The sequence below is a fragment of the Artemia franciscana genome, unplaced genomic scaffold (assembly GCF_032884065.1).
Source record: "Artemia franciscana unplaced genomic scaffold, ASM3288406v1 PGA_scaffold_1178, whole genome shotgun sequence".
NCBI lineage: Eukaryota > Metazoa > Arthropoda > Branchiopoda > Anostraca > Artemiidae > Artemia > Artemia franciscana.
The window spans coordinates 751248-765655 of NW_027062616.1; the positions used below are offsets into that span (position 1 = coordinate 751248).

Genomic DNA, 14408 nt, shown 5'->3' on the forward strand with positions numbered 1-14408 from the left:
GTTATGATGGGTAAGACTAAACTTGATGAAACTTATATATTTAAAATCAGTATTAAAATGCAATTCTTTCGGTGTAGCTATTGATATCAAAATTCAATTTTTTTGAGTTTCGGTTACTATTGAGCCGGGTCGCTCCTTACTACAGTTCGTCACCACGAACTGTTTGATACTGTAAATAAAATAGTTACTGTGGTTAAACTGTGTATGGTTACTTGCATACAATGAACATGGAATGTATTTTCTTTCCATGATGCGTTCTTCCTGTAGGACGAACCTCTAAGAAGTTCCTCGATATAAAACGTAAATAATTTCTTGCACCATACTGTCCTTCCATGCGGGAAGTGTTCCTTTTATGCGCAAATGAAGTACTAGCAGCAACTATTACAATGATAAATAAAATCATATTTTATGTCTATTTTCATGTAATTTAATTCTTCCCTTGATTTGAACGTTGTTCTTTGATTAGTTGTCATTATTATTTAGGTGATGATTTTACAGGTATCTTTAAAATTAGGGAATGAGAAAAAGTTAATTTTTCTTTTTTATGTTTATTTTAAGGTGCACTTCCACGCTATTGAGGATTTAAACAACAACCGAGTTGCATTAGAATGGGTTATAGTGAAATTCCATGAAGAAAAAATGCGTATTATTAATAAAAGAATCAAACAACTTTGGCGAGAAATATACTGAGGGGTGGATATTGACTATGTCATGATTCATACGGATGAAATTGACCCGACATCTGCTTGTAAGTGTTTTACACTACTACCGGTGATCCTCCAATAAATAATAATCTTGGGTTAACTCTGTCTGACAAGCCTGTATGTCAAGGGATCCTGTCTAAGGCTGAATAATTCATTGCAAAATATTCATTGACCCCCCCGTTCATATTAGAATCGGCTGCCTCATTCTTCCCAAATACGTTTCGTATTAGATTTCGTTATATCTTTTTTCGTTTTTTTTCCCTTATTGTTTTCGTAAACAGTAATAGCCCAAAAATACCACCATCTCTCTATTTCTCTCTCTCTCTCTCTCTCTCTCTCTCTCTCTCTCTCTCTCTCCCTTACTCCAGCACTCTCTTACACTCCCCTTTTCTCGTCTCTTTCTTTGATCTGAATCAAAATTTGTAATACAGCTCTGTCTGAAAATACTGTTTGTCGGTGCAGAAATGTAGAGCCATAAATAAGTTTAATAGTGTGACTCTAGAACTTTTTTGAACTATTTCGTTTTGCAAACTTTTTGACAAATGGCAAAGAGAAGCGGTATAAATCCCACTATATTTCCTGACATCTGCTTTGGATTTTTTCAGCGAAAAGCTGCTTTAAATAAATGAATATAAAACGTGTAAAAATATCTTTCGTTCCAGTATGTAAAGAAACGTAAACTTATACTGAAAAACCAGAATAAGCATAACTTATACGAAAAAACAACTATGTATTATAGTATCTCTAGATCAAAAACTACTTATAAAAGTTTCTGTAGCAAGCAATTCATTACATTTTCTACCACACTTTCTTTGATATTTAGCCAAACTGACAAAGCAAGTCTTAGGAAGGGTTTGGTGCGGAAAGTGTGAGTAAAATGAATAAACTTTTAGAGATTTTTCGGGTACAGGATGCTAGGATAGGTTTAAAAATAATGTTGAGAAGACTAAGTGGCTAAGGGTAAGAATAAGTGTAAATGAAAAGGTGACGTTGGGTAACGAAAAGATCGATCAAATGGACAGTCACATTTACCTAAATATTATTATAATCAAAGATGGTGAGAGCAATGGAGATATTAATAGTAAAATAGTCTAGGCTCAGGGTGTTTTTTTTTCACAGTAAAAAAAAAGTTTGGAAGAATAAGAAAGTAAGTCTGCGATATCAAGATTAGAATACTGGAAACCGAGGAAGATTTTCTAGATGTTTTCCAAAGAAATTGCCTACGGATTGTTCTTGACCCGGCTAACTAACTGTATATCAAACAGTAAGCTGTAGGGGTAGGATGATTCAATGTCACTTTCAAGGGCTATAATGAAATAAAGGTTGAGATGGCTAGGAACGTTGTGTAAAAGAAGGATGACAGATTGCCAAAGATTGTCCTTGTCGGCCAACCGTCTAGGACTAAACGGAAAGCGGCTTGTCTGCTGTTGAGGTGGAGGGATGTCGTAAAGAAGCATTTAACTAAAGAAACACTTCCTGGGATGGTGTAAAGAGTGAGGTATTGAATAGATTGGGATGGAGAAGGAGCGTACGTAGCTGTGTTTACCGTAGACGGCTTGGTGCTTTGGTCACTTGTTAGTAGCAGTAGTAGCAGATGATACAAGCTAAAATAGAATACCGGGGAATAGATCTGCTTACCACTCAGTAATATAGCCTCTACCATCTAATGAAATGGCATAGTTCTCACATCTAACGCATTTAATAAATAAAACTATTGCTAAAAAAAAAGTCACCTACCAACCGCCAATCTTGATCTATAATTTGAATTGGCAAAAAAAAAAGTTTCCTGATTTCTTTTCTTTTTTTTCTTTTTTTTCATTTCTGTTCTGTTTTTTTTCTTTTTTTCATTAATTATTTGCTTACGAAGTTTTTCAAAAGGTCCCAAGAGGGGTTCTGCGCTCGTTTACCTGTATTTCAGTTTGCTATAGCCAGACTAAAATTCATGATTATCTATACATCGGTCTGGTTTTAATTTACTAACTTATTTAAAACGACTGTTTTCGCAAATGGTTGGTGACTCGTTACTGAACTCAGACTCGAAGCATACGACTTGGAATCGAGGATTAATGGACTGTTATCATTGCAGATAAAAATAACGATACAAATTTAAATAATTTATATTATCCATTAATTGTAAAGGTAAAGAATATGGCATTGGACTTTGCAATCCCTACCGGCAGTGCTGATCTCCGTTTCTTGGCCCTTCAGCCACGAAGTACAATGGGGGGCCAGCTATCCTGTGCTTTTGAACATCCTTTGTGGTTTTTTTTTCCTTAGATTTCTCCAGGAACCCATGTAGAGCTGGGTAGACTCTGGCTGAGTTTGCTGAGTCACGCCACTGACCCCCATATTAACCAAATACCCAGCGATGTCTGTCCCAGACCCTTCTCCTCACGGATATAAGATTTTAAATCTATTGCACTACCTAATCGGCAAGGATGATCGAGTGGTTAATAATAGTGGTTCTCTAGAAGGATCCCAACTAGAACAAAAAGAGAGATAATTTTTATAATGCTAATTTTATGCTTATTTCTATGGTTTTTTTCACGTTTTGACAATTCATCCTTAGCTCCCCTCCCCCATATAGCCTTACGTTATATAGAACATAAAATAAAGATTGTGCCGTAAGATTTCTTATTTTATTCTTTTTGTCTACTGTAATAGCAGTAACCCTGACAACACACCCTCACCCACTTGGGTACATGGGTCCATATATAGTTCTAATACTATTTTTTTTTCTTTTTTTCTATAGATTGGTTGATCTGTTTCAACACCGGTTACTCTCTGTGGGATATTGGATGAAAACATACCACGATATATTAATTAAAAGCGTGAATAATAAAAGAAACAAGCATGATAAAATAGTAAATTTAAATATGCTGCGAAAAAAAATATTTCTTAGTTTTTATGATATTTTAAGGTACAGCCTAAGGCCGCTGGGGAGAATTTTCAAAAAGGCAAAAAAACTCATGAAAATGAGAATAAAATTAGCAATCTAAAAATGTTTCTCTTTTTGTCTCCTCCTGGAGACCTCTTATTCTTAACCTTTACTCCATCAATAAACTAAACAATAGCTTTAAGTAATTATAAAAACTACTGTGGGTAATGGTATTATGTTAGCATGACTGTGGAAAAGTTTCTGTGAGTAAATGCTCTAACTCGCAGATCAGAGCGTCAGGAAAAAAAAATTAGGTAGACAAGACAAGATCAGCCAGGTGATCTCGTCAATCAACTTAAGCTCTGCCATAAATTATTCTCACTTTTTCATGATAGTGTCTTGAAAAAGAATAAGAAAAAATCTTCATTGGCTATAGAGTCCTTTTCAATAGACTGTTTCTTTTTCAGGAAGTAAGAAAAGACGACAGCACAGTTACAAAGTCGTCATGTTTAAAGGTGATGTAGAGCTAGATATGAGAGGGCGTAGCAGTGCTGGTCAAAAAATGTGTGCCTCGATCCTAATTCGCAAGGCTTTAACAGAAACATTCAGTGGAAGTTGTGGTGTATTGGCCTTAGACGAACCGACCACCAACTTGGATCGAGATAATATAGAAAGTCTCTCCAGAGCACTTACAAGGTTTTTTACTTTTTTTTATGCAATCAAGGTCGCCATTTGAGGGGTAGTAGGTCAGTTGCCCATCATAGATTTTGAAAATACCTGCTCTTGTGTCTTCATAAAAAAAAACCCAGCTAAATCCCCCTCCTACGCTCTGAAAAACACCTTTTATTTGTATCTGCATTTATTTTTTTATTTTTTTATGAAAAATTACTCCTCTCCCCCCCTTTACATTATTTTAATTGAAACCATTCACTTCGATAAGAAATCAATAAAATTTACTATTTCCACTTAAATGAAAACAATGAATGAAAAATGTAAAAAGAAGATCGGTTTTATTCTAATTTATGGCTTATGGCTAACCTACGTGCACCAGATAATGCTGAGATAGATTTTGTAGATTTTGAAAATGCCTTATTTTGTGTCTTCATTTAAAAAATTTCCAAAAAATCTAATCCCCCCCCCACTCACATTCTGATAAACATCTTTTATCTGTATCTACATTTTTTTTTTTTTTTACAAAAAATCGCTCTCCTCCTCTTCTTTACATTATTTGCATTAAAGCTTACTAATTCTCCCAAGGATGACCTGCTCTTTGTTTACCCTCAGATGCATTTCCAAAAATTATATTTTTAGCAACCCGACACCTTTCAACCCTAAAAAAGAACCAAAAAATGTTTTATTTTTCTTTTGTTATAGCCTTAAAAAGTGGGATTTAACCACATGATTCGTACATTGTTCGTTAGATTGCCCATCAAACTACTACCTAGAACTAATGTATCTTATTTTTCCACTTTTTCCAATAAAGAAAAAAAAACTTTGCACCTTAGCTATTCTGCTTTTTACATTTTTGCTATTCACTTGATGAACTTTATTGCTGCCTAGTGTCGCCTCTTTATGCACATTTTTTTGGTTTAAGTTACTTAGTCCATTCAAAATTAAGACTAATCTCTTACCCTGAAGTTTCAAAGCCTCAAAATATTTAATATTTTGCTAAGATTTTTATCTAAAACACTTGTATCATGGATACAAAATATAAATAAATGAAGCTTTTACCTTTTAATTTGGTACTATAAGCAGTGCTGCAACAAGTACTCCAAATTTTTACTTAATTATCAAGTATTAAGTACTCATTGTTTTTTTTACTTAAATATCAAGTAATAAGTACTTTCCAAATTCTTACTTAAGCATCAAATATCAACTACTTGCCAAAATTGTACTTAAGTATCACTTCAAGTACTACTTCAAGTATTTATTCTATATATATATATATATATATATATATATATATATATATATATATAGATACATATATATATATATATATATATATATATATATATATATATATATATATATATATATATATATATATATATATATAAATATAAAAGTAGATAATAAAGTAGATAGTCTTTTTACATAAATTATCACAGGAAGACCGAATCCGAAAAGGTAAAAAAAAGGTAAAGGATACGGCATTATACTTTACAGTCCTTACCGGCGGTGCTGATCTCCGTTTCTTGGCCCTTCAGCCAGGAAGGGCAATGGGGGGTTGGGGGCCAGCCATCCTGTTCTTTCGCACACCCTTCCTGTTTACCTTCCCCTGATTTCTCCAGGTACCCGTTTAGAGCTGGGTCGACTCTGGCTAAGCTTACAGAGTCACATCACTGACTCCCGTCCCAAACCGAAGAATTGGGTACACTGGGATTCGAACCCGTGTCCTCTCATACAAAGGATCCCGAATCCAGCGCACCAACCCACTCGGAAAGTACGGCAATCCGAGAAAGCACATCTATTAAGCCAAATCGAGCAATTAGTTTTATGTTTTGGTGCCATCTAGGAAGCCGGAGGAGGAATTTGCAATATCTGAAATAAGCCGCACATAGAGTATGGCGATTTTTCTTACGAAACAGATGAGCCATGCCTGATAAAAACAAAAGCACAGGGGCGCAATCAGCGTTATAAATCATGTAGGAACAGTTGCGGTTGTAACGGCTTTTGTTTGGTGATATTTTTCCGTCAGCGACGCGTAGATTTTTCATAGCTTGATTCACTAGGGATGAAAAGGTAGTGGAAAGTGCTGGACCGAAACACAGACCAATACAAATAACTAAAGAAGAACATGGCACAATTGCGGTCCCAGCAACGAATGGAATGACAACAAAAGGGCTATTTAAACAAATAAACTCGCATTTAGACGCATTAACTGACGGTCCAATCTTAGATAGTTCATTGGTTGATATAGTAAAATTGTAAAGCAATCCACGGCGAGTCCGGGCAACAAGAAGAACGTCGTCTGCATATGTAACAGAAGACAAACCAATATTACCGTAAGAAACAAAACTTTCAAGGGGACGCAGGAACGACGCAAGCACACATTTGAATTTACAAGAAGACAATACGGCAGAAGTTGCAACCTATCTATTTCTTGCAGCAGTTTTCACACCATGAAGTGGCAAAAACCATGAGACTAAGTCGAAAATCTTCTGAGAAAAAAGGAATTAAATAAGAGCTGAGAGCTCATATGGCACTTGTGACGAGGTCGGAAGAGCCAAGAGCTCATATGGCATGAGCTCTAGCAAAATTATAAGAATCAATAGATTAATTTAAAAGAAAAATCAGAGGCTTAATGCTGGTCGGCATTTAAAATAAGAGCTCTGAGACAAAATGTCCTTTTAAATATCAAAATTTATACAGACCCAACCACCAAGTCGCAACTTAAAAATACCTCATTTTTCTAATTTTTCCTCTCCCTTAAGTCCCCCCTCCAGATGGTTGAATCAGGGAAATCAACTTTATCAAGTCAATTTGTACAGGTCCCTGACATGCCTACCAATTTTATTGTCCTTGCACGTCCAGAAGTACCGAACTCACCAAAGCACTGGACCCCCTAACTACCCCAAAGAGAGTGGATCCAGTCCGGTTTCTTTAATCACGTATCTACGAAATTTTCTTATTCTACCCACCATCCCGATCTCTCCACTCTAAGTGTTTTCCAAGATTTCCGGCTTCCCCCTCCAACTCTCCCCCAATGTCACCAGAACTGGTCGGAGTTTAAAATAAGAAATCCTAGACATGACTTCCTCCTTAATATCAAATTCAAAAATACCTCACGAACGGTCACCCGCTCTTAAATTAAAAATATCTCAATTTTTTAATGTTTCCGAATTAACACCCCCTCCAACTCCCCAAAAGAGAGCGAATCCATTTCGGTTATGTAAATCACATATCTAGGACTTGTGTTCATTCTTCCCACCAAGTTTCATCCTGATCACTCCATTCTAAGCTTTTTCCAAGATTTCTGACCCCCTCCCCAAATCCCCCCAATGACATTGGATCCGGTCGGGATTTAAAACATGAGATCTGAGTTACGAGGTCCTTCTAATATGAAAATTCATCCGATTAAATTCAAGATCCGATCATTCCTTCGTAAGTTAAAAATACCTCATTTTGTCTAATTTTTCAGAGTTAACCCTCCCCCAACTCCCCAAAAGAGAACTTCACTCTAAGCATTTTCCAAGATTTTAGGTTTCTCCCTCCAATGTCACCTGATCCGGTCGGAATTTAAAGTAAGAGCTTTGAGACAAGATATTCATCTAAATATCAAATTTAATTAAGATTTTCCAAGTAATTTTTCTCTGAGGACGGAATATTTGGTTGAAGGTTGGCTTTAGTATGACTTATTTTGGAAAAAGGTTATTTTCAGGCTTTGGGCAAGCCATGGGTGGATGTAGCTATAGGCCCTAATAAACTGAAGGAAAACTCGACTTTCTTAAGACTTAAAACCCCCTCCCCCTCGCCCTATTTTAGATATGGCTTGTGATATCACAGCTTGATATGAGCCCTGATCCTCGTCATCTTTCGTCTAGCTTTCATTTGGATCCGTTGCTCCATTCGCAAGTTAAACTAAATTAAACCAAAAGCTTGACTTTTTTCAGTACTTAAACTCTCTCTCCCTGGTTCTATTTGAGATAGGGTTTTCATCTCAAAACTTGATGCCTGTCATGGTCTTAGGCACCTTTGGTTCAATATTCACTGAGATCCATCGATCTCTCGCAAGCTACACTGAATTAACTGAAAAACTCAACTTTTAATTTAGCTTATGTCTCCATCCCAGAACTCAATGCATATCATACTCTTAGGCATCTTTATGCAATTTTCATCGAAATTCATCTCCATATGCAAGTTACGGTGAATTAAATGAAAAACTCAAATTTTTTTAACACTTAAAGCCCCATCACCCTAATTAAACTAAATTTTAATCCAAATAGTTCAATTTCATTACAAATCCGCTATACTCGATTGCACAGACGGACGGACGGACAGACAGACAGATCTCGAACACTTATCTTGATGGATATTTTCCACTGTCCAAATAGATGATGATACCTGCATAGTGATATGCCATTATTTTCCTTGTTTTGGATCCAATTAGCCAACATGGCTACCTAAGACGTTGTAAAATCCGTCCGTCCGTCTGTCTGTCTGTCTGTCCGTCCGTCTGTGTAATCATGAATAGTGGGAGAAACGTTGGTCGGATTTGGATGAAAATTTTGATGGCCAGATTTGGTGCCAAAGATCATGAGACACATCAAGTTGAAAGATGAAGACCCTAGCTCAAATAAAACAGAGGGGAGAGGGCTTTACCTGCTAAAAACAGTTTTTCGTTTAATTTAGCGGAGCTTGCGAATGGAATGATGGATCTGAATGAAAATTGAACGAAAGAGGCCCAAGACCATGGCAAATATCAAGTTTTGAGATAAAGACCCTAGCTTAAATATAACAAGGGGGAATGGGTTTTAATTCCTGAAAAATTTAAGTTTTCTGTTTAATTTAGTATAACTTGCAAATGCGAGTAACGGATCCGAATCTAAACTAGACCAAAGATGCCTAAGATCAGGGCTCATATCAAGTTCCGGTATCACAAACCCTATCTCAAACAGGGCGAGAGGGAGAGGGTTTCAGGTCTTAAGAAAGTTGAGTTTTTCTTTAATTTAGTAGGGCCTATAACTTATGAATGGAGTGACAAATCTGAAGTCAGATTCGTATGAATACCTGAATTTACTGAAATAAATTTGACAAAATACCGCTGCATTGGATCCTGCTAAAATTACCTAGACTTGTTTATTGCAGACAACTTTTAGATTGGCACATATTTGTAGCTTCAGTAGTCTTACCAATAATATGGTCCTGAAGATAATGAAATGGTAGAAATCTGGTTCAGTTGACGAGATGACAAAAGTTAAACACTAATGTTAGAAATATAAGCCGAAAACTTTTAAACAAAAATTAAACCAAGCGTTAATAATACTATATTTTTTTTTGTCAAAAACAAATACCTTATTTCATGTCCAAGAATAGGGCATGGAGGTATATCTGAGTTCACTTATCTAAGTAAACTCTAACTAAAGGGTGATGTTTTCTTGTACAATGCCAACGCACACACACACACAAAATTTTCGTGTCAAAGGTAAAGTATTTGAAAAACAAGTACATTAAAAGTATCTTAAGTAATATGTATTTCGTAATCTTACTTAAGTATCAAGTAATAAGTACACCCTAGAGTTTTTACTTAAGTACAAGTACAAGTAATGGAAAATTTTACTTAAGTAGTACTTCAAGTAAAAGTACTTCAAGTAAGTGGCAGCACTGACTATAAGATACAATCCCTTTTATCCCCTGATTCCACCGAGTTAACTTATAACCACACTTCCTACCTAAACTGCTAAAGTATTTTTCTAGTATATATCAGGAAAAAACATTCATTGAAGCTTTTAAAAGAGTGAGTGCTACTCATGCTTGTCAATTTTAAATTTACCTGGAAATGTTTATTCTACCACAAACTACACGACCACAAACCAAACACCGACCGGCATTAAGCCTCTGATTTTCCTTTCAAATCAATCTATTCATTCTTAGAAATTTGCTAGAGCTCATGCCATATGATCTCTTGGCTCTTGGCTTTTCCCACCTCGTCACAAGTGCAATATGAGTTCTTAGCTCTTTTTAAATTTTTTGCTATCCACTTGATGTGCTTTCTTGCTGCCTAGCCTGCATTGCTGCCTTAAGTAGTACTTCAAGTAAAAGTACTTCAAGTAAGTGACAGCACTGACTATAAGATACAATCCATTTTATCCCCTGATTCCACCGAGTTAACATATAACCACACTTCCTACCTAAACTGCTAAAGTATTTTTCTAGTATATATCAGGGGAAAACATTCATTGAAGCTTTTAAAAGAGTGAGTGCTACTCATGCTTGTCAATTTTAAATTTACCTGGAAATATTTATTCTACCACAAACTACACGACCACAAACCAAACACCGACCGGCATTAAGCCTCTGATTTTCCTTTTAAATCAATCTATTCATTCTTAGAAATTTGCTAGAGCTCATGCCATATGAGCTCTTGGCTCTTGGCTTTTCCCACCTCGTCACAAGTGCAATATGAGTTCTTAGCTCTTTTTAAATTTTTTGGTATTCACTTGATGTACTTTCTTGCTGCCTAGTGTCGTCTCTTAATGCTCCTTTTATTTTGGTTTAAGTTACTTAGTCTTCTCAAAATAAAGACTAGTTTCTTATCTTGAACTTTCAAAGACTCAAAATATTTATTATTTTGCTAAGATTTTATCTAAGACACTTGAATCATGGGTATAAAATCTAAATAAATGAAGCTTTAACCTTTTAATTTGGTACGATAAGATACAAACCATTCTATACCCTTATTCCACCGAGTTAACTTATAACCTCACTTCTTACCTAAACTGCTACATTATTTCTCTAGTATATCATTAATCTCTTCGCCATACTTATCTGGTAGGTTAGGCAAGGAAAAAACTTTCGTTGTAGCTTTCAAAAGACTGAGTGATACACATGCTTGTCGATTTAAAATTTAACTGCAAATATTTATTCTACCACAAACCACCGGATTCTTCTCTTAAACCCTATCTATTGCATGTTTTAGTCTAATCAGTATCATCATCCTAAGTAATTTGTTTCTCACAGGAATTATGCCTATTACATAAGAACCAAAGAAATGATGAAGAAAAATGTCTTGAAAAAAATGTCTTTAAAAAAACGTTTTGAAATTTCTTGAAGAAAAATGTCTTAAAAACGGTTTGAAGATATATATATATATATATATATATATATATATATATATATATATATATATATATATATATATATATATATATATATATATATATATAAATCTATGTATATAAAAATAAGTTGTCTGTGTGTGTGTGGGTCTGTCGGGTGACGTCATGTTTGTGTGTTGACTGACGTCATGTTTTCGACTGACGAAATTACAGACCGGGACATCGGGAAACAAATGGCGACCGGGACACCGGCACATAGGGAATATAAATGACCACCGGGACACTCAAAGAGAAAGCGACCGGGATACAAGGAATGTTCGATTAGGAATCATCATCAACAAAGCACCGAGACACAAATGACGACCGGGACAAAGGGATTATAAAAGACGACCAGGACATAAGTAAAAAAAAACGAAAAAAAAGGTAAAAACTACAAAAAAGCTAAAAAGAAATAAAAAAACTAAAAACTAATAAAAAAACTAAAAAAGCTAAAAAACTAAAATAGAAAAAAAATAACATAGGAAAAAAATGAAAAATAAAGGAGAAAAACAAAACTAAAAAAAATAAAAATAAACTAAAAAGAAAAGAGAAAAAAAACTAAAAAAATTAAAAAAGTAAAAACCAAAAAAAAAATAAAAAGAAAAAAAGGGGAAAAATACAAAATTTATTTCATTATATACCATTTCAAAAACGAATGTATATACAGACCGGGATACCAGGATACAAATGACGACAGGGACACAGGGAATATAAATGAAGACCGGGACACAGAGATACAACAACAACGGGGACGCCGGGGGGCACAGGGGGATATATAAATGACGACGGGGACGCAGGGAATGTTCGATCAGCAATCACCATCAACAAAGCTCAAGGGCAATCATTAGAATTATGAGGTATAACTAAAAAAACTAAAAAAAAGGTAAAAAACTAAAAACTGAAAAAAGACCAATTCAAAAACGAATGTATATACAGACCGAGACACCGGGACACAAATGACGACCGGGACACCGGGACACAAGGAATATAAATGACGCCCAGGACACTCAAAGAGAAATCACAGACTGGGACACCGGGACACAAATGACGACCGGGACACAGGGAATATAAATGACGACTGGGACACAGGGACAAAACTAAAACGGGAACGCCCGGGGGCACAGGGGGAAATATAAATGACGACGAAGACACAGGGAATGGTCGATTAGCAATCACCATCAACAAAGCTCAAGGGCAATCATTAGATTCATGAGGTATAGATCTGAATACGGATTGTTTTCCCATGGACCATTATATTTTGCATGTTCAAGAGTCGGTAAACCTGACAATCTATTTATATGCACAGACCATGGGACAGCGAAGAATGTTGTATATTCGCAAGTTTTCCGTAGTTAAAAACACACACATATATATATATATATATATATATATATATATATATATATATATATATATATATATATATATATATATATATTCACAGGTGGGACATAGGGGCACAACTACAATGGCGCGTAACGACTTAGGCGCGCGTTGGGGTGGCGCAAAGTGCCACCCCAACAGCTAATATATATATATATACACGAGAATTTAGAGTGGCGAAACCCTATATAGGCCAGTGTATTCTCCTGATGAGCCCTTATGTTGGGTGTTGCCTCTGAATTATTTGTCTATATTATTTTTTCTATGGTTTGGTAAATGACGACTTATACTTATTGACGACATGACTGCCTGTCCATGGATTATTCTTTATGGTTGATTGTGTGTGGCTATGCTGTTTGACCTATGTGATTGTATGGATGAGTAGGGTTAAGGCCTCATTCAAGTGCTGGTCTATATTAATCACTAATTTAGGAAAACAGTCTTCCTTTTCTCCTTCTGTCTCCTCTTTTTTTTTTTTTTTTTTTTTTTTTTTTGTGTGTGTTTGTGCTGTAGCATTGGTGATTTCTCTTTTCATGATATATATATATATATATATATATATATATATATATATATACATATATATATATATATATATATATATATATATATATATATATATATATATATATATAAAATATAAATAAGTTGTATGTATGTCCCTCTGGTACACTATCTATTTATATCAAAATAAGTTTAATGTATTTTTGTTTGAGGGTTTGCATATGACGTGTGAAAAATAAAGAAGAAAAACAAAACTAAAAAAGGAAAAAAAGGTAAAAACTATAACAAAATAAAGAGAAAATAACTAAGAAAAAGAAAAAACAAAAAAAGAAAAAACCTGAAAAAAGATAAAAAATAAAAAAAGGTAAAAAACTAAAAAGAAAAAAGTAAAAAAGAAAAAAAGCAAAAACATATATATATAAATAAAAAAAGCTAAAAAACTAAAATAAAAAAAAAAACTAAAAAATAAAAAAAGGAAAAAAGAAAAAGCTATTTTAGCTAATTGTTATTACTCATGATGAAACGTTTCTTGAAACTATGTGCCGAACTACTTATCTTGAGCACTATTACCGTGTCAGCCGTGACAAAAAGTACTTTTTTATCTTTTAAATACTTTGTTTCTTTTAGTTTTTTTAATACTAAGAAAAGGGAATTTTTTAAGATGATCTTTCCTTGTGGGCCTGTTTCGAGGATAGATCTGGTGCCTGCACCCGTAGTTTTTCCGGATGCAGCAGCATTTAGACTTGTCTGGGTTAAAATGCTCCTAGTGTAATATGGGGTTCTATTGACCCCCTCCCCCCTCTTGTAGTGATCTTTATCGTCATGGGAAAGTCAGCTAAATTGTTTAAGATGCTCTTAACCATGTGTCTTGAGTTGTTCATACATTTACCTTGAAAAATAGACTTCTTAAGTAGTAGGAGTATATTTAGAATGGAATTCTAGAATGAATTTAAAAAAAATAGACCACTTAAGAAATAGGAGTACATCTAGAATGGAATTAAAAAATAGACCACTTAAGAAGTAGAATTATATGAAGGATAGAATTCTAGAGTGAAATTAAAAAGATAGACTACTTGCGAAGGGGAAGAATATCGAGAACGTAATTCAGAATGGAATTAC

General features: G+C 34.7%; 1 protein-coding gene across 1 annotated transcript in view; it reads left to right on the forward strand.

Annotated features, from left to right (window-relative positions):
- Positions 1–576: 576 nt before the first annotated feature.
- LOC136041171 (4-hydroxyphenylpyruvate dioxygenase-like protein) overlaps positions 577–14408 on the forward strand; it is a 78364-nt gene continuing 64532 nt past the window's right edge. The window contains exons 1-2 of the mRNA XM_065725702.1: positions 577–748; positions 4050–4278. The gene's annotated coding sequence lies outside the window, so the exon portion shown is untranslated. The remainder of the gene's footprint in view (positions 749–4049; positions 4279–14408) is intronic.